We start from the raw sequence: 21,448 nt of genomic DNA on the forward strand, positions 1-21,448 counted from the left end.
GGTCCCCTCCTGCCAGCAGATTTTACAGGGAAAGATGAAATCGCCATTTTCTCAAGCCTTAGGAAAATGGTTCCCAGTCCTGGTTGTGAGGGATTTTTGTTTGCTGGGTTTTGTTCCAAGTGTGCCTTTAATCTCCATGGCTCATTAGTGCATCTTCTTGCCTGTTTAGACATTATTCTGCACTCGGGTCTTGGTTTCAAAAAGAATTCTAGCTGAAGTTTTCTATTTTCAGCAACTTCAGCACACAGACCGTCAGTCTCTCCTGGGCTTGATGCAGGTAGGAATGCCAAGATATCGGCCCATTCCACTGTGAGCGAGTGGTGCCACTGTCCAGTTGGACGCATTTCAGCGACTGCACCTGAATCAGGGCAGTTCCACAACTCCGTTTCACTAATTAGACCCGGGGTTGATGCCAATTACAAATCCCATTCAACTTTTATTTAAGAGCTGAAAGCAAATTAAATTGGGCCCCGAGATGGAATATTGAAATCAATTAACCTGTGATTAAGAAACCTCTTCTGGAGCAAACCCCAGAGGAAACAGGGCTCCTCAAGGATCAATATTCAGAACTATAGTCAGAATAGTTTAACTGGAATCAATTGCAGGTGATATGTTAATTTAAGCAATACAGAAATCATTTGCAACAGCTATTATCAACTATCAAGGAGCAGAGTTCCATCAATTGAATGCATTACTGAATTAATTGATCAAGAACTCTGCAGGTGTTCCCGTTTTTTCTAAACGGATCATTCAGGGTGACCTGTATAATTTATTGGATTGGGATTTTCTGGTACCAGGCTTGGAGACCCCTACTATAAATGGAACTTTCGTGCACCCTGACGGTTCACAGAAAGTTAACCCACATACATGTACATCGTGTGTACCTACAGCCTGAATATGTCGTTGTTCTACAATTGTTTGTAGTCATGTGGCCTTATTCAGTAGAAACACATTTGTGATGACTGGTATGGCAGCCTTGTAGTTTCAGTCATGCATCGGCTCACACATTGTTACTGAATTAGAAAGTCCTTGCTGCTGTCCAGAATGGACTTTCTCCTTGTGGTAAAAATACTATGCGAACTCCTGTTTTGTGGGGGCTTCATTGCAAACCGGTCGGCCGTGTTCTGTGTGTCATATACAATCTAGTTGTCATGCTGGTGTTTTGACAGAACACTGTTTTTAGTATAATACAATATAGTTTAACATTAAACACATTATTATTGCTTGACGCTTTGTATGTAAACTGCTTTGAGGGTATAGTTAGCTGTTTTGACAAAGGGTTGATATTTACTAGGAGGTTTTGGGCAATTTCTAAACTTAAATGAAGCAACCAGAAGATTGTAGCTCAACGTGCAGCAGTACCTAGCTAGCAGAAGTGTAGGGCGGATACTGTGTTTCTAAGCGCACTGGGTGTAAGCTAAGCTTATCTCCTGTATTACAAAGGCTGAGAGTCCGGTAAATATAATTAGATTTGAATTTGAAGGTGTTTATCCACCCTTCCTTCCAGCCCTGCAGAAAGAGCAGCTGCTTCATTTTATGGGGAAGACTAGTTGCTGTGAAGGCAGATGGAAACACAATCTTTTTTTCCCCTCATTTATTCTACTCTTTGGTGTTAAATTAACCACTGCTTCTACCTTTGCAGCTCAGTGGCTGATAGCTCCCAACATGAAAGTTTTCAGACGTTAGTTTTAGCATAGTAGCTCGGAATGGTTTCAGCTGCCTTGAGTCAGACATATCTTGGTTTTCTTCCCACTTAACCACATGACTCAGGTTTTTGTAGTTGTAAAGTGAATTTCACTTACAGGAAGAGGTGTGCCTCTGAGGAATAAGGCCATAAGCCCTCTATGTCAATGATTACAGATTTAGTATCCAAACAAAACCTTGTTTGGGTCATTGACAGTCCTTGAATCTAACTGCAAAGTTATGTCTGCAAGAAAGATTAATGCCTTTCAAACCTTGCTTAAATGCAGTGAGTTGAACTGAAAATAATCAGAACATGGGGAAATAAACCGAAGTCTTAAAAACTAGCTTTGTGGAAAAGATATTCTCTTGGAAAGCTGGTCCATAAGGATATGAACTACTTTGTCTGGAGTGATTTGTTGGAAAAAAAGTCTCGAGAGTTTGAAAAGGCTGTGTGATTGAAAGAAACATACTTCCTAAACACAGTTACAGCTGAAAACCTAGTGAAAAAATAGGGAAGCTAGGTCTTTGTGGGCATACTTTGGGGAAAATGTTATTTGTTATTAATCTGATTAATGAATACCGATGTTCAGCAGTGCTATGTTAGAGGTGTTTCACTGCTGAGACTGTGAAATTTACTGAGTTTTTGCTACACTGCTTTTTCTCATGTTCTTTGATCTATTCCTCTGCAGTGGTTATAAAGAAGATCGTCTGCTGACAGAATGTGAAACCCCCCCCCCACTATAGGGGTATATTTTGTCAATTTCACAGTAGAAATCCATCCAATCATTTTCTAACTGCTTCATTGATTTTAGGGTCAAGGGGGAAATCAAAGCCTATCCCAGCAAGGGACGGGCGCAAGGCAGGTTAAACTCGGCATGGGACGCCAGTCCACTGCAGGGCTCGGGACAGATGCAGACTCATAACAGGGCAGGTTGTCTCGGGAGCCAGTCAGCCTACCAATATGTCTTTGGAGTGGGAAAGGAAACTGGAGCCACAGTGGATTTGTTTATCTCAAACTGACCTATTTCAACTGTGAAATACGAATTGAAAAACTAATGCTTGTTGGATACTCTCTTAAATAAAACAATAATAAGCAATTAAGAACAAAAGACGGAACAGAATGTAGTAATATCCAAAATGGATCTATCTACTGTGCCATCTGTAACTCAAAATGAACACATCACAAAGCTCTATGTTTGACCTTGAAAAATGAATTGGAACTAGAAATCATCAAGAATATTGTAAAATGTTCCTGTAACCTTGGGGAGCATATCACATGTGTTCCACGTCCACGGGATAAAATGGAGGTTTTCCGCGTTCATTGCAAGCAATCATGTGCTAAACATATGAAGCTGAAAACTGTTTATGGCTTGATATTTTCTTTTTGTGTCAAAGTAGAAGAGCTTGTATATTTTAAACCACTATTCACATCTGGCTCTTGGAAGGAGACTAACTGTGGCCAGTGTCCAGCTCTCTCTCTATCCTCTATCCTGCGGTCTGTGATTGCTTACTGAATATCTTCTCTTCCTCCTCTTTGATGTCCAGATTCCGTGTTCACAGATTTTGACACTAAAGGGACCTTATAGTCCTGATAGGCCATATAAAGTCAACTGAACATACAATTGATTTTTGTAGCTATAACACAGTTTGTTTCAGGAAGATAGTGGCCAAGCAATTACTTTATTCAAGACTGTTTGCAGTAGAGAATAAAACTTTATTAATGAAAGGCAATACTAGACCATTGCAGTCTTTATGTGCAAAATGTTGTTCTCCTACAATTAAGCTTAATCCCAGTTGTTGATTTTTTTTTTTAGCTTTATCATTTTCATGTCTTGGTCCAGAGGCCTACAACAGCTATTGAGGCTTATGTATAAAGGAAGACATTTTTTTCTCTTAAAATGAAGGCAGCTTATGTACTGAATTTACTTTTTGGTTTACCTTCAAAGCCATATTTTCTCAACAAGTTTTAACGTACTAGGTTATCATTGCCTCTTCTATGATTTTTGATTAAGTACCACAGGCTGATGATGCATTGTAAAGTCTCTATAAGGAAGACCCTATCTGTACTATTGTTTGTATGTTCATTATGAATTTGAGGAGGTGTGATTGTAGACTGAAATGACTAATGAATTGGTAAAGGAAGTGGAGGTGAATAATGCAATAGAGACAGGCCAACCGCTGAATTGAGTTTGTGCTCTCCATGTGTAATGTATGTGTAGCTGATTTCCAGAGATTATGTAGATGCTTTATGCAATTCTTGCTTTCACAGCCTAGGTACGTTAGCAATGAGTGGGAAAACATTAGATGGTATCACAAGCCCAGTGTTGTGTAACACAATTTTAATCCCTGTATAAAGAAGCCATTTTTGTGCTCAGCTGCCTTTACAGTAGTACAATATAGCTGTACTACTGCCTTTGCCCTGAAATTTTCTCGAGGCACTTTAGAATAGTAAAAAGCCAGCCTGGAGAAATAAGTCTTGCCTTAACTGCATGCATGTACTGAAAATGGACTTTCTGATTTAAGCTAATGCATGTTTCTCTAATGGATGAAACAATTTTCATGTACTGCGGGGGTTGGCAACACCAGCAAGATGTTGACGATTCAAGCAAATAAGTCAAGCTATCCAATTAAGGCATCTTTTGTCCTTAATTAGTCCTAAATGAGCACAAAACTGTTTAATTTAGCAAATTGCCTGTTTAACTGATCTCGGTGGAATTATCCATATGTTGCGAAATTGGTGGTTTTCACTTGCTGGATCGGGGCTATTCTGGACCAGAGTTCAAGGTCCCCGGTGAACAACGTGACATTCGTTGTGAAGTCTTTTCTCGCACCTAGAAGCCTTATTTCCAGAATGTTTATTTCAAATCCAATCAGTTGTTCAGTATAATCCTGCTTGCGACCTCTCGGTTTTAGAGAAATCCTTCTAAAACATTGGATGATAAAAGAAAATTAAACTTACATTTTAAATTGCAGTGGTTCAGTCCATCACTGTGTTTTACTCTTGTAAAGGCAGAAAGGAGTTTTTGTTCCAATCACTATGCGATAAACAGTGCATTTCTGCTATATGCCAAAATGTTGACCCCCCCCACCCCCCAAAAATTTTTTTTAATATCTTATCCAAAGTGTTTCCTAGAAGCTGAAAGCTTTTGATCACGTTATCAGGTAGAGTAGTGGAAATATTGGTGCTTCAGTGTTTGTGCTAGTGTCATTTCGTCTCTTTCTGCTTTGAAAGAGTTAATCCGTCGCATTTTTTTTTACAGCGGAGTGACTGGTGGCGGAGCTGCCTTTGTGGAATGGAAGGTTACAAAAGTCACCGCAGGAGAACAAACTATTCTCCCTCGCGAACGCTAACACGCGCTGGGAGATGCAGACCGCTCGCTTTAAAAATACGATGGCCTTTGGGTGTGCTTGAAGACGCAGGGGGAAAAAAGCAGAATGCTATTGCTATTTTTATTGTCTGTGAGGTATTTCTCCTCTTGAGTATTGTCTTCAAAGTCTGTAACATAATATTTAGGGAAGGACCAGCATTAGTCACATGCAGAAGCACACTTTTTTCCATCGCTCAATTCTATTCTTTAAACCAAATTTGTTAATTTTGTAGGCCAAATGGGCTCTGCTATGTCCAGTACACTGAATGCATGAGGGATTCTAGGAAGTTGTTTAATTAGTTGTGTGCATATGGCAGTGATATCCTCCATACTAAGTAGCCCATAAAATCTCTCTGCTCCTTTCCAGAAGACAGAGCATAGTCTTGCTTAAAAAGTAGGGCTGGAGTGGTGGGTGAAGCCGAGTATAAATTAGCTGAACTTGCAGTGAGGAGGCAGATAAGAAGGAACAAGCCCAAAAATGATTCATTTTGGATTTACCAAGGCAAAAAAAAACTCGGCGTCGTTACTGATAGTTAAAAACTGCTGGAATTCGGTAACCTTTTTGTCTCCAAAATGAGAGAGCTGGAACATGGCGATGAAACGGCACATTTTCCCATCTCCAGACTCGCTCACATCTTGCATCCTGAGCAGCTCAGCGGGGGATACGAGCGCCGTTTAACTCTCGCATCACCGTGGGAAAATAGTTTACATCACGCTCGCTTAATTCTTAACATATGTTTGAGGCACAACTTTCACCCCTTTATTCAATTGCTGGGCAGAGCATGTGAAGTTGATCTTGTAATTCAAAACCATGGACCTACTTAATGCAGAAAGCTGGTTCACTCCTCGTCCGCCTGGCCTTTCGGGTTATTTTAACTGATGATGATGTTCGGTTCTGTGGGCACAGAAAGATGTCTCCCAAGACACCTGTGCAGAATGGGCTAGCGACATGGCTCACTGCAGTTAGTGCTGCACTCCGCATTGTTCCAAGACAAAAGCACTACGACTAATTGCAAGTGGCTGCCTTTCGCAGATTAGGTTTCGGATTCGTTTCGTGTGTCTGTGGAAAAGGTTAATTACTTTTTGACTCGGAGGCGCAAGTGCCTGGGCATGTGTTTTTCAATGTTGAGCTTCAGTTCCGTTTGCAGCCTTTTGATTGCATGCGAGTATGAACCGTTATTGATGTCTGTTTTTCTGTCCCTCCTCGTTTCCGATTTTGCCTTTGTTGGCCCAGGTTTGAGAAATGTTTTCAAGCCAATGAAATTGTTTTCTGAAGCCAATGAAAGGATTCCGAAGATATCAAGGTCCGTAACCCCAGGATGAGTACAAAAAATGTTTCTACCGCAGACCCTTTAGATGGGTTTCAGGTACAAGCTGGTGGATCCGTTTTTCGGCACTTCTGTGGTTTAAGTATGCCTTAAAATTGCTCTATGCATTAGTCCCCATTCTTTTGCAGGATTGCATTTATCAATGACATTTATACTGATGGGTTGCTATTGGTGGGAACGATTTTTGATTTGCAAGGCAGACATTTTCCGACCCGATTAAGACCATTCCAATTGAGATTGGTACCCATTGCTTTTTGTGACTTGCAGGTTATCATTATATGAGAGCTAACAGCCTGCTGAGAAAGGTTGCTCAGCCTCTGTGATTCTATTGCCCAGTGAACTGAGCCGGTTTCTGTGTTTATGGGGGAGTTCTTTTTCTAGTTTTGACAGACTAAGATTTATGCTATTATGTCATATTTCCATGTGATCCTCCGCAAACTGCTTGCGTGATTTCTTTCCGCTATTGTCTGAAGGTCTTCAAGAGTTTCCTGACAAGTTTTGCCTCTGCACATCATGGCGACAGCGATGTACATTGGGGGAAAGTTCAATAAACTTATACTGGTCTCCACATTTTTGCACTTTGACTTTTGGTCTTGGGTCTCAAAATGAGGAATGTAACATACAGTCCATGTACATACAGTATGTCAATAAACTCCTCTGCTCCGGGGAGAAGCTTCCCCCTATCTTAAGACTTTTAACTGGGAGAAAGGATAATAATTTTAAATTGGAGCCAGTTCCTAGGGGGCCCAGTGTTTTATAGTTGTTAGTGAAAGCTCTGCAATTAAACACTTCAAATATTTTCTTCATTTGACTTGTAAAGAACAGTCCAACCTCAGTACAGCATACCTCCCTGTACTGCAGTTACATATACTGTATGCCATGTGTATTATCATGTCCACCATGATTTATTTCATTGCAGTTTTGCAATATAGGGGGTACAGTTAAATACTCAGGACATTCAATTCTTTCATGGTCTCCAGTTCCCTACAAAATACCTCAGTGAGAATAGACGTAGTAGTACTATTATGAATTTAACTAATTAAACCAACTGTGTAGCTGAGAGCTTAGCTGGAACAAAATACAGTACCAACCCCTCCAGGAACTGAGTGCAAATTTATTCATAAGTGCTGTTACACTCAAAGAGCTGGAAACCAAAGATGTTTTATTCTCAAATGTACAGTGCAGTAACGTTAAGAGGTTTTGAAACTTTACTGAAGGAGATATGTAACAAGCTCTGGTCTCAGCCCTATGGAAGACTTGTTAGTTATCGTTTCATTAATGTTATTTTCATTACTGTGTGTATTGGTGGAAATTACACACTCGGTAACATAGCATTTTATGGAATGATGCTTTTACTTTAAGTAGGATTACATCCACCCTATAATATGACCTTAAAAGGAAAAGCAGTGCTCCAGTTATTTAAACATAGGGCACCTGGATACAAATACCCAAACTGATTCATCATAGGTTTAAAAATACATGTCCTATAATACAGTATATAAAACATAGAAGGAAGGAGAGTCCTTTGAACTTGGTATGAATGTCATTGGATTTGGCCTTGGAATCTGGAGAATTTCTGAACTACAAAAGAGCTGACTGCATGTTTTCCATTCTTCTTACTATTATTATTAAATATTTCAACCACTTGCAAGCTTTCAATAAATTAATGTGTTCAATTAAAGGAGCTATGGTCCTTCAATCCTCAAAAGACCTTTTATCCCTGGTAATCTCTGAGTTGTTTAATTAAAAAAAAGTTTATCTGATCACACATTGTCCTTAGCCTTTAGAAATTAATGTCTTGATGCCTACGTACTTAATGAAACCTACTTGACCACCAGGAGCAGTGTTGGAGACATCTGTACTAAGTACTGCAGTTAAACAGATGTTTTAAAAGTGTCGTGTACTATGAAATCAATACAAAGAAGTGTTTTTACAATTGATTTTCAAAAGTCAGAGGCATCCTGTTATTTGCAGTATGCTTTTCTGTTTTCCGTTGTGTATGAAACGTGTACGTACTGTGTAGTGTGTACATGTCTAATTTTTAAATATTTCAGGGAGTCATTACCTCATAAATTACTGCAGAACACATGCTTCTTCACCCTCTATTCTCAAAGTGGAAAGTTCAGCAGTAAACCTTCCTAGAATTATTTCAAATACATCATGAGACTATAATTGAACTGCAATTACAGATGGAGAACATTCATCACATGCTAGTTCTTACGATGCACGACTTTACAAAAAAATGTACAGTTTAGTCCAAGTACTAAAAACATAACTGGAATAAACTACTATTCTTTTGCTTTTTTTTCTGTTGCTGAGGGGCCAACACATATTGAGCATTGTCTTTGAGAATACATAGACTGTCCAAAACAAGTGGTTTACTTTAATTATTTTCAAAGGATGAGAGAGTCTGTTTATCAATGCTTATAGTCCGTTTGTGAGTTGCTAGATGTTAAGTCCTGTGAAATTCAGTGGTCAAGCACTTGAGACCAGTATTTATATTTATAATTTATTCAATATTGTGCTTTAGAATACAAACTTTTTGAACGTTGACAGGGTAGATTAAAAAAGATAGCGAAACAAGAGTTTTAATGTTTCAGGCTTATGGGGTAAAAAGCTTTAGCTTCCCAGAAATTAACACTGCATCCAAAATCATTCAGTACGATACAGTAGATTTTCCTTGGAACATGGTTTAAAAAGTAAAAATGCAGCCTGTTGGTAGACAAGTCTTTCAAAAGCTGAAGCAAAAAACAGCTGCTGTCATAACCTCTACTCCCTGTTACAAATACCTGTAAATGAGGTTTTCTGATGTTAAGAATAGCAGCAAACTTAAGGTCCTCAACTCATTGTGTTGTGTTGTAAATTTGATAGCATTTCCTACAACAGCTGGTAATAAATACCACTTACAATACAAGCTGGAAAAGGAACACAACTCACACGAGGACTGACAAAAAAAAAACTGTGTGAAAAGTTCTTGATTTTACAGTGCTTGACACGCATACAGTCTTGCCAAAATCCCACCACAGAAAAGGGAAGTCGGTGCACCTGACTGAGATTTAGAATTTCCATATTAATGTGTTCACAGGCAGGGGTATTTATATGCAATTTTATAAACCCTCTGGAGATTTGCTGTTCTGGGTCCAAGGAGATTGTTTTTTTTCCCCTTAATCACCAAGAAGAGAATTGCTTAGTTCATAAAATAAATTGAAATTGTAGTTGCACTCAGAGCCTGAGAGAGTTCATTTATGCCCACAAAGAAAAGCTTCAATTCTTAAATTAGATGTTTGCTTTCTAATCCACATTTGACATAAGAGAATGCGTTGTGGAGCTGTCTTGAGTTGCTAAGAGTTACATTTGCATTTCACCTGCTTTATCTGGCAAAGAATGCTGGTAAATTCCAAACCTCTGTTTTTAAAAAAATTAGGAAGGTGAAAAGAACCAGGTTTTCTGAGGAATAACTGGTACAAAGCCTGTATTTAATTGGTTATGCTGTGCTAAATTGATTCTATTTTTTTTCAACAGATTGGTTAAAGGGTGCTCTAAGTATCTCTTGTTGAGCATGTTTTGAATTGAGACTTTTTTACGTCAAGCAAGCCTACATTCTTCATTCAACGGTGAACATACTTGTAAATACAGGGTCCTGCCAGTCATCTTGGTATAAGAATGTTTTGTTGGGTGCTAGTATTAGTAGGATCCTTGTTCAAACGCAAACTACCTCTGTTTGACACTGAGGTAATTGATGAACATCCTCAATTCATCAATTAAGCTGTTAAAAAAGGGTTTTTCCTGGTCCTGGAAAGCTGAAGTCTTGTTTGTTGTAGTCCATTATTTTTAAAGGTTGAGAACATGTGTGATTTATTCATCAGTTAAGCATGTAATTCAAGGGAACTTGGGTTATTCAATTTCCTGTTGCAAATATTCTCTTTTTTTGCTCATTTTAACAGTGCACCTGCCTGAGTAACCACAAATAATTGTTCGTAATCTTTAGAAATTGATTTAATGGTGTAATGTAAAACCTCCTAGATTGTGGCTTCTCAGCACCAAGGTTGGAGACCCTGACCGAGTATAGGCCCAGAAACATGCTAAATGACTTATGAAATCTGATCTGTAGAATTGCAGGTGACCCTGGTAAAAAAAAAAAAAAGACTATTTTAAGGAGAGCACAGCAATTTACTCTTATGTGAAGAGTGCAGCTCTCCCTGCTTCTGCAGAGATTCGATCCCAGTTGCTTGCAGAAGGCAAATACCTCCCTTTATGCCAATAGAGCAGGTCCTCTGCCCCAGGAGAACACACCCCAATAGTGAAGAGGGCAGCCCTGCTCTGCCCGTCAGGATACGATCACTGATGGGCACTGAACCGTGCAGCTCAGTGCAGCTCAGCAGCAGAGAGGGTGACGTCAGTTCTGAAACTCGCTCCGTTACGTCGCTGATGTAGCCCTGTTACATCGGCACAATATCGGGGTTTATCAACTGTAGGCAATATTGGGTTCGGCGATGGTTTCCAACATTTTATTTTTGGATGTTTTTTGGACCCACCTGGCTCAGCAACAAAACGTGCTTATAAGAGTTCATTTCAAGTCCATAAGTGAGTAACAGGGTGAGGCGATGCTGCAGTGGTTAGCATTGGTGCCATGCAGCACTGGGGCCCTGGGTTTGGTTCCTGGGGAGCAATCTGTGTGGAGTTTGCATGTTCTTCCCCTCTTTGTGGGAATTTCCCTCCACAGTCCAAAGACGTACTGGAAAATTTATCGGCTTCTGAGAAAGCCAGTACTGGTGTGAATGTAGGTGTGTTCCCTGCAATTCACTGGCGTACTGTAAAGAGTGTATCCTGCCTTGTGTCCCTTGCTTGCCAGTTTAGGCTCCAGCTCCCCACCGCTACCCTGCAGTGGCTAAAACAGTTTGGAAAATGGATGGGTGGAAGTAAGAACATCAGCCGTTCGGTTACAACCCTCTGAATGATGAGCCCCATCTCCTGACTACCTGATCCATACATTTTATTGGCCATTTCCCAAGCCTTTTTTGTTGGTTACAAGCCAAAAAAAGCTAGTCAACGCCCATGTTCAATTAATTACAGTACTTTTACCAAGCCCAGTTTGTCTCCTGTCCAGGGCAGTTTAATTACTAGGCTGTTTTTTTTTCCCCCAAAGCCTGTAATCACAGTGCAACTGGAAAGCTATTAATTTTGATGACGCAGCATCCCTATACTGTCTAATGAGTGAGTATCACACTTAAACAGGGAGACCGTGCAGCTGAGCCATCGGATATAGCTCTTGCAATTCTCTCTATATAGCAACACTGGGCAAGGCAAATAAAAATAGAAGCCAGGGCATTTGTATTTGGGCTATTTAAGATTTAATGAGCTGCAGTCTCCTGTAAATAAACCAACTCCAGGTGCAGCACATTTCCCTGCTGTTATTTTACTTGGGGTGCGTTTTCCAGAGACGGATGTCGAGTTAAAAACAATGGTGAATACGCTGTGTAGTCCGAATTTATTTGTCCGATGCTCCCCCCCCAAAGTAAATTACATTTGCACCCGCTTATACAGTTAGATATTTCATTTAAGGACTAGAATCCTGACTACTGCTCCGCAGTGCCAACCGGTAATTTGCTTTCAAAGCCTCCAATGAATCAAAATGTTGCAAAATAAATGGAAGTGTTACTTTTTATCCCCCTTGCTTTTCCTCAGCTTCCTTAAATGGACTTGGCCAGCGCCTAATCTGTACTTGTACCCTGCTTTCCGTTTCGGTTTAGGTCGCTCTTCCGGTTGGCGGATTTAGGAATCGCGGCAAATGCGACAAATAGTCCCTCTGGCATCGCTCCCCTCCCCAGCATTTTGACGTTCTCTCCCTTCGTCCTGGCAACCTGCTCTTCAGGCAGGAAATGACCGCTTCTATTGAGCGAAAAGGAAGCTGTGTGGGAATGGAGCCGGGAATCACAGCTGCCTTATCCCACGCCTGTGTGCCGCCGAGCCAAGCAACTGAAGCCACTTGGATCTAAGCGACATGAAGCAGCCAAGTTTCAGGGTCATGGTGTGTATTTCCCCCCCAGCCCCCCCCCAGTTTCAGCTTTTAGGAAAACTAAAGTGTACACCTGTACACAATTTTCTCACGTTGGTCCAATTTATGCTCTGTAAAGAGGTGTTAGTGGGGCCAGCAGGGGGTGCTCACCCTGCAGTCCATGTGGGTCCTAATGCCCCAGTATAGTGACGGGGACACTATACTGTAAACAGGCGCCGTCCTTCGGATGAGACGTAAAACCGAGGTCCTGACTCTCTGTGGTCATTAAAAATCCCAGGGCGTTTCTCGAAAAGAGTAGGGGTGTAACCCCGGCGTCCTGGCCAAATTTCCCCATTGGCCCTCACCAATCATGGCCTCCTAATAATCCCCACTAATAGCTGATGTGTGGTGAGCTTTCTGGCGCACTATGGCTGCCGTCGCATCATCCAGGTGGATGCTGCACACTGGTGGTGGTGGAGGGGAGTCCCCATTACCTGTAAAGCGCTTTGAGTGGAGTGTCCAGAAAAGCGCTATATAAGTGTAAGCAATTATTATTATTATTATTATAAAGCAGTGGTTCCTAACCTGGAGTGCACGCAGCCCCAGGGAGTGTGAGATGCCCTGGTCTAGCATCTATGCATTTTCTGTTTCTTTTTTATCTACGCATTTTTACCGTTTATAAGACCTGCGTAGTGCATACTAATCAGTTATGTAGTGTTCTTCATAGAAGGTCCAGAAATACTGAAGGTGATAGTACTTTAAGGTCCAAGACTGACATAATATAGCTATACGAAAGGTGCCCAACTTCATTTCTTGAGGCCCAGAACCCAGGTTTTCTAGGTAAATTATAAATGCAGATAAGTCCTGGAAATTGTCAATACAGGCCTGTTAAGAACAAGTGATTATAACAGCACTGGGACTAACTAGGGACTGTAAAGCAACTAAAATTATTTAATGTCTTCAGTGGGGATTTTTTCTTTTCGCAGTTAATGACTTGGCAATTTTTTTTGTACTTTACCGTAAAAGGCTTATGTCGGTCTCTTTTCTGATGCTCCTTTTGATCCCACACTGGAAAAACAATCAAAGGCGTGCAAGAACTGCCCTTTTGGTTCCCTGTGACCCAACTATTGTCACCATTATTGTGGTACCAGTTAAGGGAATGTGGGCAGTGGTAAATAAAGCAATTGTGGTTGTTTACTGTTTTTATTTTATTTGTGGGGGAACATGGCAACTAAGGGCCCTGTAAATTGAATCAAAAGAATGGTACAGGGAAAATGAAGGTTGTGGAAGGAAAAAAATCTCAGGAATATTACATTAACCACTGCAGTAACATGCTGTTTTTCTGACAACTTGCTCTGTAGACACAGTGTGGCTCGGATAGCTTTAGTAGGGAAGAATCCATTATCTGTGGAGCACCAATTTGATTGGTGTCTTCCCAGCATTCCACATCGTCTCTTACCAGGAGACGACACTTTGAGGTCAGTGAAGCTCTCTTCAGCCTGGTGTGGCACATAGTGTCTGATTTTCCCTGACAGCTCGCTTGCAGATGAGAGCTGCAGCTCCCAGCTTGCTTCTGGGGCATGGCTATAAAGGCACATGATTCGAGAAGATCTGTTAAAAAGGAAAGAATGAGCTTAAAAAGCCTTATGAATTGATTCAAACAGAGCGAGTCCAAGTTTGTCGGTTTTGACAATTCTGTGACTTACAGATGACTTGATTATATAGTGCATGGAGCATCAGCACGGTTGTCATTAGTCCAGACTGTTAGTATTCATTTATTTCTGAGAAATTTCAAATGGACTGTCTTGGTTCCCTTTGCATTTACCACCCTGTGGACATTTAAAATTCCTTATCTTTTTCTAACAGTCCATTTGCTTATAAACCATCTATTGCTGATTTATTGAAGACATTTCTTTTCAAACCATTGCTCTCATTGTAGCTTTCACTACGCCAGTGGCTCGTGTATTGGAGAGCTGTTAGCAGATCAGTCAACTTTGTCCTTGAATGCAGTCCTTTCCTTAGGAGTAGTTAGACTTAGCTGTCTGAAACTGTATGGGATTGAGCACAAGGGGAAGCAGAGGCTGAGAACTGAAGTAGCAATACTGGAAGATCTGCGGATGGAAGAAGACTATTTTGAGAGAGGAGCCTTCTGAGGATGAACAAGAAAGGAGCCTGATATGTCCCTGCATTAGTAAAGGCCCTCAAAATAAAAACATAAGGTTACATTCAGCCCATATAGCCCATTTGGTACTTGGTAGCTAGTTGATCCATGGATCATATCTATTTTTGAAAAACGCCAGGGTAACAGCTTCAACAGGCTGGGTAGCTTGTTCCACACTCCCACAACACTTTGGGTAAAAGGTTTAGCTCCCCAGCCTTTCCATGTTGGAGGTTGACTTGCATGTTGAGTTCTATAATTGTGGGTTCAAGCCCAGGTGCCTAACTGGTGTTGCAGCCATGTGGCTTCCTGGGTGCTCGTTAGCGAAGGACGCATACTGTACTCCTTTAATCGGTGCTGAACCACGGGCATAAGGCTGTGATACCAGTGACAAAATACTGGTGTCAAATATGGAGGCCCCAAAGATGGCGTCAATCTGCACTTCCTCATTGACCCCCAGCTTGTGTGCTCACAAACTCAATTGTTTCAGCCTTTAATCAATTGCTGAATAAGACAATGAATAAAACCCCCAGAACTCCAACCTTCAAGGACAAGGGCTGCCCATTCCTGTTTTACGTACTTACAGGGCATTTTTTCTCATCCACCAAACAGAGCAGGGCTTTTTTTGTGAAAAGAAACAACTGTCATTGTGAGGACTCAAAAGCGTGGTGTTGGCGGATATCGAGTAGAAGTGTCTGGCTGGAATGCCTGGCTCGCGATTCTGTCATCCTTGTGCGTTGTGGACCAGTGAGAACATTTCCCCTTAGGGACGTAAAAGTGCGTGCCATGCCTACAGGTGTGACTCTCATAATCTTTCTCTACTTTTTCTTGTTAAACATTTGCGTAATGTGCCGTGTATGCAGAGATAGTATATGTTCTGTACACTGAAAGCATGTCGTGCCATTTAGTTCAGTGGGAAATAAAAAAAATACCATTGTGCATTTACTTATTTTTGTGAAAGTTTAAAAAAGTACCAATGACAGCTCTGTTTCTCTCTTGGAAATTTACTGGGTGTTTCACAAGGCTGTGGCGGAAGGGAGAGACGAACATATAACATTTAAGCAGAGCGCTAACAGTGCGGTGTTGTTTTCTTGCTGGAACAGCCCAGACTTTTTCAAATTGTAAAAAAAAAAAAAACCAACAGGGTGGTTCCATCAGTGTTTTTCCCTGCTGTTAACTTTAATTTTAGACGCTTGTTTTTTTTCCCCTTCAAAAAGTGTTTTCTTTTGATTTGTTGTCACATCCTCACCAGACCGATGAAATATATCCATTTTCTACTGAATTTTTACGTACAATGAACGATATTGTTTTAAACATATCAGTTAGAGCTTTCCATGCAGTGTAAATCCTGCCATTTTCCTGCCAGTCTTGTTTTTTTTTACCCTACAGATCTGTATTGGATCTGACCAACTTGTATATTGGCAGCAGCCATGAAGAATTTGTGGTTGTGAGGAAGGTGATGATAATGTAAACATCTATTGATGATACATAATCGGTAATATGTACACAATAAGGGCATAATCTAAGCACTTCACTGTAAAACTATACGTCTACTCATCTTGACCTCTGTTGTTCTTGTACAGTATATACATACAGTAGCATAGTGTGTGTATTTACACAAACACAATAGCTTCTGAACTGCCACTGATCAAACGCCAGTATAATATCCAGTACAGACCAGTCCTTGTATGGTTCTGGGATTAGAAATTGAGTGACAGTGTTTAGACAATGCTGTAGCTCAATGAGGTTAGGCAACCCGGAAGATTGCAGATCCCTAATGACACCGGTGTACAAGTATACACAATATAATTAAAGAACACCTAGGTAAAAATACAAAAAGGCAGGTCTGCAGTGTTCCGTGAAGAAAGTTATAAATTATTTGTGTTTAAAAAAAATATATGGGAAGGCGAAGTCTTCAACGTGCCACTGGCAGTGTAGATTTTTCTAGAAGTAATTGCAAAGCTACTTTTTTTTTGTCCCCTCAGGCAGAGGGCGTGAACCAGTTATCTTAATCAAGTCTGGCCTGTGGCACACCGAGCTACCTAATGGGTCTTAGCGTCTTCTCTTTGTGCTGTTTTTCGGAGAGGGCATCCTGTCACAGGCTCTGTTCATGGCACTCAGCTGTCTTTCATCAAAGGGCTTAAGACCAAGCAGTTAAAATATCCAGCTGACTTGTTTTATTCATCACTGGTCTGCTGAGCGAGTCCTTCTCTTTTAAGAGAGGCAGGGGAGGAAAATACTACAGCGCTCGTCTGTGGTAATACAAGTAAAAGCCCACTGGGAGACTAAAGATTAATTAAACACACTGAATGTTTAATTCTAGATTTAATTTAGGTTATAGCTGTGAACAGCCTTTGCATGCAAAGATGACAAAACTGGCCTTTTCTATAGATTACACACTTCACAACCCTGATGTGCTCAATGAAACTGAGGCAGCCAGTATTTCTGGTCAGTAACAAGCTTTTCTCAGACTTGTTAGTGGATGTATTCACTTAAATTCAAATTTCCATTACAGAAGGCCTGTTAGTTGTATTTCAGTAAGTACCAGCACTGTTTCTGAGCATATATTTCCTCACTCTTGGTTTTCAAAAGAGGTCCAGAATATAGGACAAGAGGTGTGGTCTTGGACAGGTGGAGGTCTGACTGTCCTGACATGGTCTGTTTTTCAGTAGTCTGTCAGTTTCTTTTACACATGTTGTGGTATTTGGTCAGTAAAGGCGAGGATATCTTGGTTTAATGTACAGAACATACAAGAGAGTTAAACAGGCAGCATATCATTTTTTAAAACAATTACGTTTTGTCACTTATTAAAGCTCTCATTTATTTCCCCAATGCTTCTTGCTCTTTAAAATGCTCTTATAAGCTAAGTATAACGTATATTGGTAATCTAAATTAATGTACACTTCCCTTCTTCCAAATTTGTCATTTTAAGTAAACAGGTCAAATAGGTTAGCTTCTTGCCTTGAATGTAACACATGTAGAACTCGCTGCTTAATTAAAATGATTTTTCTTATATTAACGAACTGTGAAGCCGAAGTATTCCATACATTCATGCATCACTTTACTCTGCATGTGCGTTCATTTGGATTTAGTGTTGATTTTATAACGCTAAACCGTAGGGATGTCAGTTGGTCAATTGAAATGGTCGCATTGCAAGAACTATACACTGTAGAGCAATTAAATGTGTTGTATGTCTAATTTGGACAACTGTATGTACCAGAGCGAATGTGTGTGAATTGCATGTGACTACCCTTTTGGGTTCATTAAGGTTTGTGGTACGTTTTCAGAAAAGTCCTATTTGTACGTAGATCACATGTCCTTATTCCATTAATTCTCTTGTTTTGAATTGGCCAGCTAGCTGTGAGCATACCGCAGTTGTACGTTACCAAGTACGTACATTAACCACTTTGGAAGCACGTTCGATGAAATACGAAATCCCAGTGCTGAGAATGGCGTTAGACTGTGAGAGCTGGGGAGCTTCAGGTCAGTGGCACGCTGCGATCGCTGCAGTCAGCTGTGCCACAATGAATCGCCATCATAGCGCCTCCGATTTATTTAAAGGGGCCGGTTTTGCGATCTGGCTTAATCGATCGCGGAAACGCAAAACGCTTGAGACCCTTGCGAGGTGCACAGTGCATAAATGTTTCAATGCCGAAAAGAAGTGGGAACGGCAAGCTTCAAAATTCTATTTCTTATTCTGAAATCCAAATTTTAAGCGCGTGCTTACGTATTTGGTAGCATTAGAAATGACGTGGCTCTTTGCACTTGCTTTTTTTGAGTGGTCTTATTTTGAGTATTTGGATGGGACAGGAGAAAAGATGGCAGAACAGGAGCGTCGTTGATGGCGGAGTTTTCTACGTTTGTGTTGCTGAACAGTCTGAAGCAGCTGCTGGCCAGGATCTGTGCCACCGTATCGGGGAAGTCTAAAAGCAGGGGATTTGGAAATTCCTGCCCAGTTGGCTGTGAAGCAGGTGTTCCTTGTCTGTCTGCTTTCAGGGGGCGTATGTTTGGGTCTTTGTGATATCATGCACTGGTCTTATTTTTACCCCTGTTGGATTGGGTGTTGGGAAATGAGCTTTTGAACTTTCCTTTCGTAGGGGGGGGGGGGGGGGGAAGGGGTCTTGAAAGATGATTTTCATACCTGTTGACCTGTACAACAGTAGACAAATGCCCTTATTTGTGAAGACTTTTAAAAGGACATACCTGTAGCTGGAATACACCTGCTGTGAAAAACTAGCTTTGTTTTGTGAAAAGAAAAGTGGCTGGAGAGCAAATAAGTTGTTGTTTTTTTTTCCTTAAAGAGCTGCAAATTGAACTGGCCTTGCTCTTGGGGGAGATTAGATTTTGATTTGAGATGTTTAACATGGCAACCGACGCAAATGGTTACTAATCTGCTAGGATTTCCATAATTTTCCCCCTTTTGTCAACATTTGCAGGTCTAAATGGCTGACAGACGATCTGTTACAAGCGTAGGGTCATGCCAATAAAAACAAGTGCTGTCAAACTGTCTTCAACGTTCACAAGCGTGCCCTGTTGTGGGGATAGGAGGAGTGACCACTTGCTCTTGGACATTGGCCTTTTGGGATTTCCCATAGTTCTTCAATTCCATAAAGCATCATTTCCTGTTCATGAAGTTGCCTGAATCGTTATTTCAAAGTGCCCTGTCAAAACTGAACATGATTCTCGATCGGGGGCTGGCACGTCTGCGCATTTCTTATTCCATCTTGGCTCTTAACTTAAATCCTGCTATTGTCATCTGCGAGTGGTCGTTAAGTCATTAATTCCAATTTAATAACTTCCTCCAGCTCTTCAGGCGGGCGCTGAGGGTTTTGAAGAGACCTAAAAAATCTCCAGACACAGTGGCTGTCCAAGACCAAGACCTGTTGTAGATGGAATCCATAATATGTACTGATGCAAAACATCTCCTAGCACTTTTAAATGATAATATTGAGTTGGTTAATCCATTCTGCCATTTTCTAATTGGAACCTATCCTGATGAGCAACTGGCACAAGTGCATCCTGGACCAAACGCCAGTCCATCTCAGGGCAGACACACGGATACAACCACACTCGCACCTGACCAGTTTTCCCAGTCAGTGAACCTAGCATTATGTCTTTGGACTGTGGAAGGAAACTGGAGCACCTGGAGGAAACCCACACAAAGACGGGGAGAACATACAGACTCCAAACAGATAGCACCCTGGGTCTGGAATTGAACCCAGAGCTAGCCACTGCACCACTGCCCTAAGTTTAATTAATATTTACTTAAATTGATTATTGTGCCAGTAATTCTGAAGGAGGTAAATGGAAATTTTTGGAGAGCTAGCACATGAGTAGGGCACAATAGGGTTAATCAGTCAGTACTCAAGACATTTGCTTTCATGTATGCTGTTTGCCCTTCTATATGAAAAGTGAAATGTGGGGAGAAGCTACAAGGATCTCATTTTGTAACAACAGCAGCAGGATTCTGGTGTCTGCTGCTAAAAAACAACCCCCACCCGCTCCCCTTCCCCCAGAGAACCCAGTCTCAACTTGAGATGCTCAACTGTTGTTTTCTAGATTATTAGGCACAGTTGCTCTTCAGACAGCTGGGTGGTTTAGCTGTCGCAGTCTTCCTATATAAAAATAGAACTGTGGAAGGTTAAGTGAACGTTACTTTCCTGACATAACAGCATTGCACCCGGTTTCCTTTGCCCTCTGTGGAAGCAAAAATGCCAAACTTTTAGTGGCTTTCATAAGGTGAAATACATCTGTACACCTCTGGGTTAAAGCAAGGCATGTTTTGTTAAACCTCTTGAACCGCAGTGCCTGATAATACAGGCTTACACAACTCCTGTTATAAATTTTTTGGCCTGGCGTGTTGAGACCACTTCAGAATGTGCTGGGCCTCATTATTTATGAGCATGATAATGATGACTTTTAAATCATGCTTGCTGCTCTCTTGTTTTAGAAATGGGCTTTTCCTGCTTTTCCTGATTGCTGCCTGAACTGTTAAGTATGTAGATATTCATGCATTTCGGTATGGTGCTGCTTATCTCACTTTGGGTGAGATTTGGAGGGGGGCTAAGATTAGTGTAGTTTTTGCTCAATAGTCAGTAAAGCTCAAGGTTTTTTTGTCTTTGACGCACGCCATAACATAGAAATAAAGGCTTTCACTTCTGTTTGAATATACTAGTGCAGTAAAATGGAAAAGACTCCCATTGAAAAGCAGTGTCATCCATGTCGGTTTTTAGTGGTCACAGATCCTTATGGAAGCCAATGTCAGGCATTGAAAATTTCAAGTCTGTGAGCTTGCATTGAGCAGATTTATGTAGACAGATGCACTGCTATTCAGTGAGGGTATTATCTCTTTCTCTGCTAAAAGATTCCAGCTGTGTTCAACAGTATGACATTATTATTAAAGCTGTACGTCTTTTTCTTTTACTTAGAGAAATCCGCAAGGCTGTTGTGCAAGCACTTACTTGAAAACTGTCCACCTGCTGCCTAGAAACACTACTCATTAGCCTGCGAATCCAGATTTGAGAGGTCACGGTAAGGACATTTGAAATCTCTGTTATTGGGGAGCGAATGGTATTTAACAGGTTTAAAAAAGAGAAAAAAACAGGAATACTCCCATCTGACTTTGCATGGGAAAATTGACTGTCTTGGAGAGGTTTTTGTTGTTCCTACAGTATGAATCGAATGTAACAGATTAAGACTGATGCATCTTGGAGTCCCCTACTCCGTACTTGAGTGGTTTTTCCACCAGCCTTTCGAAAACAGGAGGTCAAATCATTTCTTGGGTCGAAGGAGGACTTTTGATGAACTGCATCTGCAGAAAAATCACTCCCCGTTATTAGAATCGGAATCAGATTTTTTATCACGTCTCATTTTAAAGAAGAATGTGAATTATATTAATGGATTATAATTACAAGCA

The 21,448-nt window shown here is 40.9% G+C and overlaps 1 protein-coding gene across 5 annotated transcripts in view; it reads left to right on the forward strand.

The window, feature by feature from the left end:
* raph1a (Ras association (RalGDS/AF-6) and pleckstrin homology domains 1a) overlaps positions 1-21,448 on the forward strand; it is a 134,547-nt gene that overhangs the window by 18,519 nt on the left and 94,580 nt on the right. For 4 of the 5 annotated variants that reach the window (XM_088606652.1, XM_088606654.1, XM_088606656.1 and 1 more), the window contains exon 2: positions 20,961-21,063. The exons of the other annotated variant lie outside the window; for it this stretch is intronic. The gene's annotated coding sequence lies outside the window, so the exon portion shown is untranslated. The remainder of the gene's footprint in view (positions 1-20,960; positions 21,064-21,448) is intronic. 5 annotated transcript variants of the gene reach the window in all.

Source organism: Lepisosteus platostomus, chromosome 14 (assembly GCF_059453375.1).
Source record: "Lepisosteus platostomus isolate fLepPlt1 chromosome 14, fLepPlt1.hap1, whole genome shotgun sequence".
Lineage (NCBI taxonomy): Eukaryota > Metazoa > Chordata > Actinopteri > Semionotiformes > Lepisosteidae > Lepisosteus > Lepisosteus platostomus.